Raw genomic sequence first — 9,563 nt, 5'->3', positions numbered from 1 at the left:
GTACTGAGCCCCTCAAACTTTATAACAAAGCATAATTTGGAAAAAGTACCCTGAATCCATAGGAAGCTAGACTAAGAAAATGACTTTCTAAATTTAAGTCAAATAATGCGTGGGGTTATCCCAATTTTTTCCAGTTTCGTGCAAGTTCTCTACTATCATTCGCAAACTGCAATTGTTAACACTATTCAGCCAAGACACTTTTTGATAATAAAAATGCACCTTTATCTTTATAGTGAATTTTATATTGTCATTATATTTTAACTGTGGAAAATTTCCTGACCTAGATTTATAGAACTTTCCACCCAAGATGCTTAGTGATCACTTCCTCAAATAAATATGTGATAATATGCTTTGGGAATGTAAAATGATCCCTGGTAAGGCAAATAACCTAAGTAGTTAATCATTATGCATATAATCCACTATTTTCAATTATCCATGCCACTGATTTGCTACTTTAGCATGACTAATAAAAAGTTATTATTATTGTTGTTTCTTGTTTTTTCTCTATTGAATTACAACTGTGAACAATTCACAAAGAAAATGAAGGATTCATACCATCTCTAATTACTACTGTCATTGATTTATTTGAAGCTGATGATACAGAATTACCACCCTTTGGTTCATGTTTTAGCTTTGAAATTAAATATACCCAGTATTTTTTTTTTCAGGCCTTGAAATACACCTCTTAGACATCATTGGTATCTTTTTTTTTATTTCATTAAAAGAACCTTTTGTGGATAGATGCTTTAGATGCATATTTATGGTGTGACAGACACCACTCATTGGCTATCAAGCAGCCATCCCAGTTCCTCATTTTCTGCTCATAGAAAGTAAATTTAAATAGGTGTTGAGTAAAAATTCTTTAGTCTTATGGACGACAAGGTTCTTAGCCAGCTCCATTATCATATCCGGGAAATAATCTATTCTGGGAATCCCACTTCTAGTAGCCAAACTTTAGGTGGTGACATTTCTGACCAATGAGACAGGAGACAGGAGAAATCTGTTTCCTGTGGCTCCTTATCCAGATTAACAGGGTGAATAATCATAAGAAAATATTGTGCCTCACACCCCTTCCTTCCTTCCTTCCTTCCTTCCTTCCTTCCTTCCTTCCTTCCTTCCTTCCTTTCTTTCTTTCTTTCTTTCTTTCTTTCTTTCTTTCTTTCTTTCTTTCTTTCTTTCTTTTTTGGAAGTACAGTAGCCATGTTGTAATCATGGGGCAAAAGTCATTAGGTGAAAAATCTAACACACCAGAAATCCACAACAGGAAAGAGAAGCAAAGTATTGGCCCTTAAAGGACATCCTGAGCTACTGAGCCATAAGTGTATTGTTTGTTTCATGTACAAGTGTCTTTATTTTGAACTAGCTTTAGTCTTTAGTTCTTGTTATTACTTGGTGCTGAAAGCCTTCTTTATACATATACTAAACAAGTGGTTTTTCTTCATTAATTCCAGACGTTCCTACTTAAAAATGCTTTTCTTGTCTTGCATTCATTGTTATCCTCTGTGTTTTGATATAATCACCATCTTTTAGTTCAGATTTTCTCCAAGCTCTGGAACCAGGCTCTTCTCTAAATTAGGAAAGTATGAGATTCTATAGGCTTCTTGCTCAGTTATTCAAGTGAATGTTGCATGTATAATCCAAAGTCAGCACTGGTTTTTTTTTTTATTCTAGTAACCAGATTTTGGGGTTTCCTTCTGAGAATGAGCTTCGCTGGCACAGAATAGTGTCAAGTACATGGGCTAGTTTCAAGTCACCGGTCTGTCATTTATTAGATTTGTGAATTGAGCACATTAGGGAATTTCATGGGGCCTACTTTCCTTATCAGTTAATTGGAGAAAATGATATTGCTAGAGATGATTATGAAGGTGAAACAAAACACACGTAGCTCAATGACTGGTACTCTGACTCGAAAAATCTGGTAGGAGGCATGAATATTAGTCTTTCAGAGCTGACCATGTGGAGGCTCAGGAGAATTGAGTAAATCATCCAAGATGCCACACGTATTAGGAACCAAGAAAAGGAAAGATTTAAGCCATGTGTCTTTATAAACTGGATTTTTATCGTTTCTATTCTATCAAGCTGCCCGATTTCTATGTGTATTATTAGGAAGACCACTCCTGTCTCTTATTTTCCTGAAAGCATCTTTCCTCTCCTGGCAGCTTTTCAGTCCCAACCTCATTCTTCCCCCCCATGGCAGGGAGGAAGATCACTTGGCATCAATCGTCTCAGCCACTTGGTGGAAAAAAAAAAAAATGAAGAGCATTGAAATGTTGAGATTGTTACACCAGGCTACTCCTCGGCCAGCTTGTTCAAACAAAGGGATAGCGTATTGGGGATTTAGAACAACATGTTTTTGGTTTTGTTTTCATGTTTTTTTGGTATTCTGAACCACTGAAGTCCTATGGTTTGGAATTAATTGCTTTTTGTCCTGGCTTCTTTTAATTTCCCTTTAAGAAATGATGTAATATAAAGGAGCTGAAGGATTGAGGGGTGATAGGCAAATTGATGGCAGTTTCCTGCCAGAAAGGTGCTGACGGATTAAAAGCACACAGACCCTTTCCCCTTTTGCTCCTGGATTCTATTCTTTTACATCTGGTGCCTTGTGAAGCTCGAAGGCGGCACTGGATGAATCATTGTTGCACTATCATTAACATAATGCCCATGTGTAGATTTATCAGCAGACGTTCAGTTTGATAAACTGTTGGCATGTAAATATTTCCTTGAAGAAATTCCAGTCCAGCTGCTTTTGTTTACAAATCTATCAATGGTTAAAACCATTGAATGTATTTTGCCCGTTTCTGAATTATAATTACCCGTCTAATTGTGAATTAATTATAAAAAAGGAAGACAAAACTGCACAATAAATACTTCCCCATTTCTGGACTCATGCCAGGTTTCCCCATATTCATGAAATGTAAGATCACATGCCATAACCTTTCCTTTTTTGCATTTATATGTACAGGTAGTCAGACATAATGCATTTGAAAAATTATTTGATTCTTAGGAAGACTGCTTATTCCCTTGTTTTACTTTCTTCTCGATACTGCTTAATTGTTCCAAGGCTTTAATTAAGATTAGATTTTGATATGCCAGTCACACTAACATCTCAACTGACCTGAATATTGAATATCTGTCGCTTTTCAATGTTTTCATCACATGCAATCAAAATGATTCTACACTTGTCTTGCTTTTTTGCTTTTCCTCCATGAATCAGAGCAACCAAATATATAAATTCCCAAATTAACATAAATGGCAAAAACAAAAACAAACAAACAAAAAAAACCAACCAGACCATGGGGCTTTTAACTGTTCATTTCTGAGTTCACCTTCAATACAATTACGGTGATGGGAAGAGATCATCTATACTGCTTAGACCACCTAAAAGTCATTTCATCATTCATTGTGCCCATAACACAACAGACATAGAGCGAATGAGTCACACTGTATAGACTGTGAAGGCTGGAGAAAGAGAGAGAGAGAAAGAGAGGAAGGGAGGGAAGGAGGGAGAGAGACTATGTGTGTGTGTGTGTCTGTGTGCACACATGTGCATCAAGGGGCAGTCTGAAAGAACCAATTCTTTTTTGTAAAATGTGTTATTTATTTCTGAGAGAGAGAGAGAGAGAGAGAGAGACAGCATGAGCAGGGGAGGGTCAGAGAAAGGGAGACACAGAATCCAAAACAGGCTCCAGGCTCTGAGCTAACTGTCAGCACAGAGCCCGACGCAGGGCTCGAACCCATGAACTGTGAGATCATGACCTGAGCCAAAGTTGGACGCTTAACTGACTGAGCCACCCAGGCGCCCCTGAGAGAACCAATTCTATACAGTAGTGCTCCCACCTGTACCCCTGACCATGAAGAAAGGGAATGTAGGTGATTGCAGAAGGCAGCTATAATGTGAAATCATAGGTGGAGCACTTTTAGCTCCAGAAAAAAGATCTATGATTGCTTCTTGTTTAGCAAAGCTTCCGCTCTGCTAGCCCATAGAACCTTTACCAGGCATTTAAATGGTGTGCAGAAACTCCTCCATAAAGACTCTTATTCATCTTTGAATCCCATGATACAAAGCGCCTAGCCCAGAGTGCCAGCCCAGCAAATGTTTGTGGAATTATGGAACTCTGGGCTTAAGCAGATGATTCCAGTAGATTCTCTCTGACAGTAGCAGGAAAAAGTGCAGGTGTGACCGTCTTTAGGCAGCAGGCAGAGCTCTAGAGCACATTTCTCCCTCTGCTCAGGCTACTTATCTCCTAAGAGCTGATGCCGGCTGCTTCTCAGGTGTATTCATGTGATGTATCATCCGCAAAAACAAAAATAGTGATATAAACTAACATAGCACGAATTGTTTGGCACTTTGCTAAAAGCTTTTGAAGCATTGCCTCATTCATTCCTCAGACATCCCTCTGAAGTAGGAGATACCATTGTCTCAACTTTGAAGAGAAGGAAACTACTGTACGTACCGTTTTTCTGACAAGAAAACTGAGGCATCTACCTGGTGACATGAGATTTCAGTCAAGCCTGGTTCTTGTTAACTTTCAAATCTATGTTGTTAAATGCTAGCTGTCCCAAAGATTCTCTGATTTGCCTCTGAGTTGATCCTCTGAGGGTTTTTTGTTTTGTTTTGTTTTGTTTTGCTTTTTGCTAAAAGGGCATACACTTTGATTCTTACCATAGGAGAGAGGGCAGGTGCCTAGGAAGAGGTATATAATAAATACGCAGATTACTTCAGTTGAAGTGACCATAGGGCTTCAACTTACTCAATACTGAGTAGGCATAATTAACTTCAAGGTGGTTTTAAGGAGTTGTTCCATAAGATGATGTTGAAGAGTAGTACTGTTGCAAGCCAAGAGCACTCTTTCACCCTCTAAGCTTTTCAGGTATGGAGCCCAGGTTTCAGAGAAAAGAAAATCTCTCCCCATCAACATATCACCCGAGAAATGTATGTGGAGACTGCACTTGCTAGCTCTGTCTTGCAGGTGGGAGGACAGTCAGGCAATTCCTATATGAAACTCTCAAATTTTATTGTTAAGATAATAAATTCAACTTCTGTTCCCTTGTATTGAGTATTCTTTTTCTAATCAGATAGTTCTTTATTTTTGTCACAAGTAATATAGGATGTTGTTTTTCATGTTTTTTTTTAAGTTTATTTATTTTGAGAGAGAGAGAGAACGAGCAAGTACACAAGTGGGGGTGGGGCAGAGAGAGAAGGGAGAGAATCTCAAGCAGGCCCTGCAGTGTCAGCACCGAGCCTGATGCGAGGCTTGATCTCATGAGCCATGAAATCATGACCTGAGCCTAAATCAAGTCAGACGCTTAACTGACTGAGCCACCCAGGCACCCCAATATTAAATTTTTTTTAAGAAAAGATAAACTCCCTCAGTATAGAAGGTTGTAAAGTAAAAGTCTTTACCCCCCACTATCCCTAACTTCAGCATCAGAGCATCATATATTTGTGCAGACTTTTGTGCTCTCTACATATTAACAAATACACTGTTTTATTTACAAAATTTTCCCCTGTAGTTTCATTTTTTAGGTGCTCCAAGTTACTTAATTATGGACATCAAACTCAAACCATCCATCTTCACTTCATTCTTTTAGTAGTTACCTAATTTTCTACATAATGCATGTATTTTTAAGTCTATCTGTACCAAGAAAACTTGAAATTGTCTCTATTTCTCTCAGTTAATAAGTAACCCTAATGTGTATGTAAGCACTGAATCATGGGACCCTTCTCCTGAAGCCAAGCACACATTGTATACACTGTGTGTTAGCTAAATTGACAACAAATTATTTTTAGAAAATAATAAGTAACTCTTAAAATTAACATGTTAGAGAATCTCATGAATTTGTATATGTGTTGCTATCATGTTGAGTCAGAAAAAATTTAACAGGTTCATGAGTTTTTCTTTGTGATTGGAATGGTATGATGATGTATGTTTCTTTGGCTTATTGTTGGTATGTCAGAGACTGCTGGCCCATCATCCTGTCCCTTCTTTTTATGCTTGGGCACACAGCCAGATGACATTTCAAAGCCAACTTTGTAGCTAGGTGTGGCCTTACTCCTAAGCTGTAGCCATAGATATCGGCAGAGAAAGGAACCACTTTCAGGGCCAGCCCAGTCTTTGGAGACTTGCCCGTTGGCAAGCCTCCTGGTAATTCTTTTCTCCCCTTTCAGTAGTTGACAATGGCAGAGCTATAAGAAGGGAAGAGTCTGAGTGTCTGAACACTGTGTGAAAGAGGCAGCTGCAAATATTGGAACCCAATTTTGGACTTTAATTGAATTAGAAATAAATATTTGCTATCCTTGATCTATATTATAATCTGAGGTTTGATTATTACTGCAAATTGCAATACTTCCCCCTCCACTCTTTAAAATAATTTTCACTAGTAAAATCTATATTACTTACATAATTTTAAAGAGATTTTTAGGGGCGCCTGGGTGGCTCAGTCAGTTAAGCGTCCGACTTCAGCTCAGGTCATGATCTCACAGTTTGTGGGCTCGAGCCCCGCGTTGGGCTCTGTGCTGATAGCTAGCTCAGAGCCTGGAGCCTGTTTTGGATTCTGTATCTCCCTCTCCCTCTGACCCTCCTCTGCTTACGCTGTCTCTCTCTCTCTCTATCTCAGAAATAAATATAACATTTATACAATATACAACATTTCATAAAAAAATAGATTTTTAGAAAATTCACCCAGCTTATTTAAAATCTTGCTGACCTAATCAGTTTTCCCTTGTCTTTGTTGTAGTTCCATTTAAACTTTCTTACAGAATTTGTTTTCACTCAACAAAGTGTCGTCTTTTTCTATCTTGTACACAGTGAAGTCTACTTTTAGTTCAAATCGCACGACTAATATTATTTTAGAGAGAATTGATTACATTTGTAAATAACTGTGGAACTATTATTTACCAAACATTCTAGAAACAATAATGTCTGCATGGGACTTGAATGGTATACTACAGGCAAGAATACAAAGTCAAAACAAAATTATAGACTCAGGAAGGTATAGAGGAACCCACATATTAGAGGTCTTAATCAGCATAATCCAGTAAGGGGAAAAAAAAGAATTATTAAAATCACTGAGTCCCTTCACTGTTTAAGACCAATACAGTAAGAATATTTTTTTACTTTTATCAAGTCTTTCTAAGCCTTCCCAAGGCTAGGAAGTTAGTATTTTAGACACTGGAAGGTGATAACTCTGGAGAAAAACCAGGGACATAATAGGCAAGTGTCCACAGTGTCCTGCCATTGCACAAAGCCATATTTTTGCATAAATCTTGCTTGATAGAATTTCCATCTGTCTATACCATATATGGTTCATTTGGACATACTACATTTAATGAACTTATGCCATAAGCAACTTTTCCAATGATGATAACTAAGAAAAATTGTGACAACCTTAGAGAAGTAAACTTGATAAATGAGAGAATAAAAATCCTGCAAGTTGTGTAAATGCAATCCCTTCATCACAAAAAATGAATGGTTAATGGCCATTCCACTCTGTGCTAGCCAACACTAAAAGGCCTACTTTGCTTGCAATATACAAATAACTACCTTTAGCATTATTGAGAGTTATGCAACAACAGATAGAGGATAATACTTTCCTGTGAAAGGAATTTAGAAGTTATTTGCTGACTATTTGACTTTGAATTGCTTTTGGGTTTAGTAGTCTTCAGTGGAAGCCTCATAAGTAACTTTCCAGGGGTAACATGAAAAATTTAGTACATTATTTGAGTAGTTGTTAAATTCTTTCTAATTTTACAGTCTTTATTGTTGTTATATAATGGAGACATGCACTCAGAGAAATTTTTAGAATTTTTTTCTAAAACAATTAAAAATGCAAGTAAAGGTGCTTTATTTAGATTGTAAACAAGGACCATGTACCTTTTATTATATGCCCCAAACAGAATTTAGCAACTCTCACTTTTATTCCAAAAACAGTAGAGAATGGATTGATAATAATTGGTAATTTGAAGCTTGGGCTGTTCTCTTTTTATTTTGAACATCTCAGCTTCTATAAAGAAACTGAGAACAAATTACCTCCCAGAACTTTATGAAACTAGGGAACTTAAAAGGATTAAAATGTTTCTTTTAGTAATAGATTTTTCAACTGAAAAAAAAAAAAAGAGGTTGCCAAACTCCAAGTTAATGGAGATGAATACCGAAATAAATTTGTAAAGATTTTATATTAAACTTATTCAATTTTTGATAAAGAGTACTGGCTCAAAGAATTAATGCACTTTGTCCAAAGCCACCCATGATGTGGACCTGGGCCTGTCTGATTCCAGGGCTGATGTTTTGTTTTGTTTTGTTTTCCCTGCTACTGACCATACATCATCAGAAAGATGTATTCTTGAATGAGAATTCACAAAGAGAAAAGTGGAATTGCAGTTGAAACCTTTTGAGGGAGAATAAATGATGAGAGGAGCAGAAATAAAAATTCTACAGCTTCTAAGCCAGACAAACAGTATTCAAAATGCTTTCCTATGTATATCATAAAACAGGAACAGTATCAATATTAGTAATGATGGAAGACTTCATCTGTTAGAAATTTTATTCTGCTAAAAACAGAACATCTGATAAATTCTTGACTTGCCTTATTAAATATTTCATCATGAAAAATGTAGAAGAATCAATATGGGGAATTGCAACTCTGGACACTATTATGATGAGTAAAGAAAATTGGGAGTGGAAGCAAAATGATCTTTGGGAATAAGTCACCATATCATTTTTGAGTATATTAAAACCAAAGAAATGAAGGCTGGAAGTCACTAGACATGTGTCCTGGACTGTATGAAAGTATATCTCAAAATATCGAAAGGAAGATAGTTATGGCTCTATTGCTGGCTCTAACAATGAAAATGGCTTCAGAGATATATGGATTATATAAAATAAACTTCTATCAGTGCTATATCTTAATGTTTAATATTTGGAAGCTACATTATTGCATTGTAGTAAATGTCACTGTGTATATAGCATCTATAGTTATTTCATCTATGTATCTTACTAAAAGATAATATAAATAGGGATAGATATGTAGCACACATTATATATAATATATATCATATATCTCAGGTTCGATATTAATTAAAAATTCTTTATCTTTAAAGAATAAATAAAAACAACTTTAGCATTGTAGAGGTGTTCTCTGACCTTGGTGTACTTTGGATCTAGCTCTGCTTTAGTTATGTTGAGTTCTTCCTCAGGGTATCTCTCACTGTTCTTTTCTTGCCAGCAGCCTCTTGTCAGGATGACCACTGCTTTGTGCGTGGGTATTTATAATCACAGTTCTTTGGTGTGCACTTAGTCTTTATTTAACTTTTAGATATAATGTTTCATCACAGAAGTGTTTCTACAAATGCTATTTTCCTTCAATATTTATTCTGAATAGTATGTTTTTAGTTGTAAATAAAAAAATTGGTTTTTTTCCTATTTGCATATCTTCTCCATTTTTCAACTACTCTTTTGCACTGCGAGGTTCCCTACAGCCCATAGTATTGAAAGCATAAGACAAAACAAAGTATATAGTATCCATTTCTTAAAAATTATTTGGCCAACTTGTGACTTTAAAAA

This window comes from Crocuta crocuta, unplaced genomic scaffold, assembly GCF_008692635.1.
Source record: "Crocuta crocuta isolate KB4526 unplaced genomic scaffold, BGI_CrCroc_1.0 scaffold115, whole genome shotgun sequence".
Lineage (NCBI taxonomy): Eukaryota > Metazoa > Chordata > Mammalia > Carnivora > Hyaenidae > Crocuta > Crocuta crocuta.
This window is presented reverse-complemented; position numbering follows the sequence as displayed.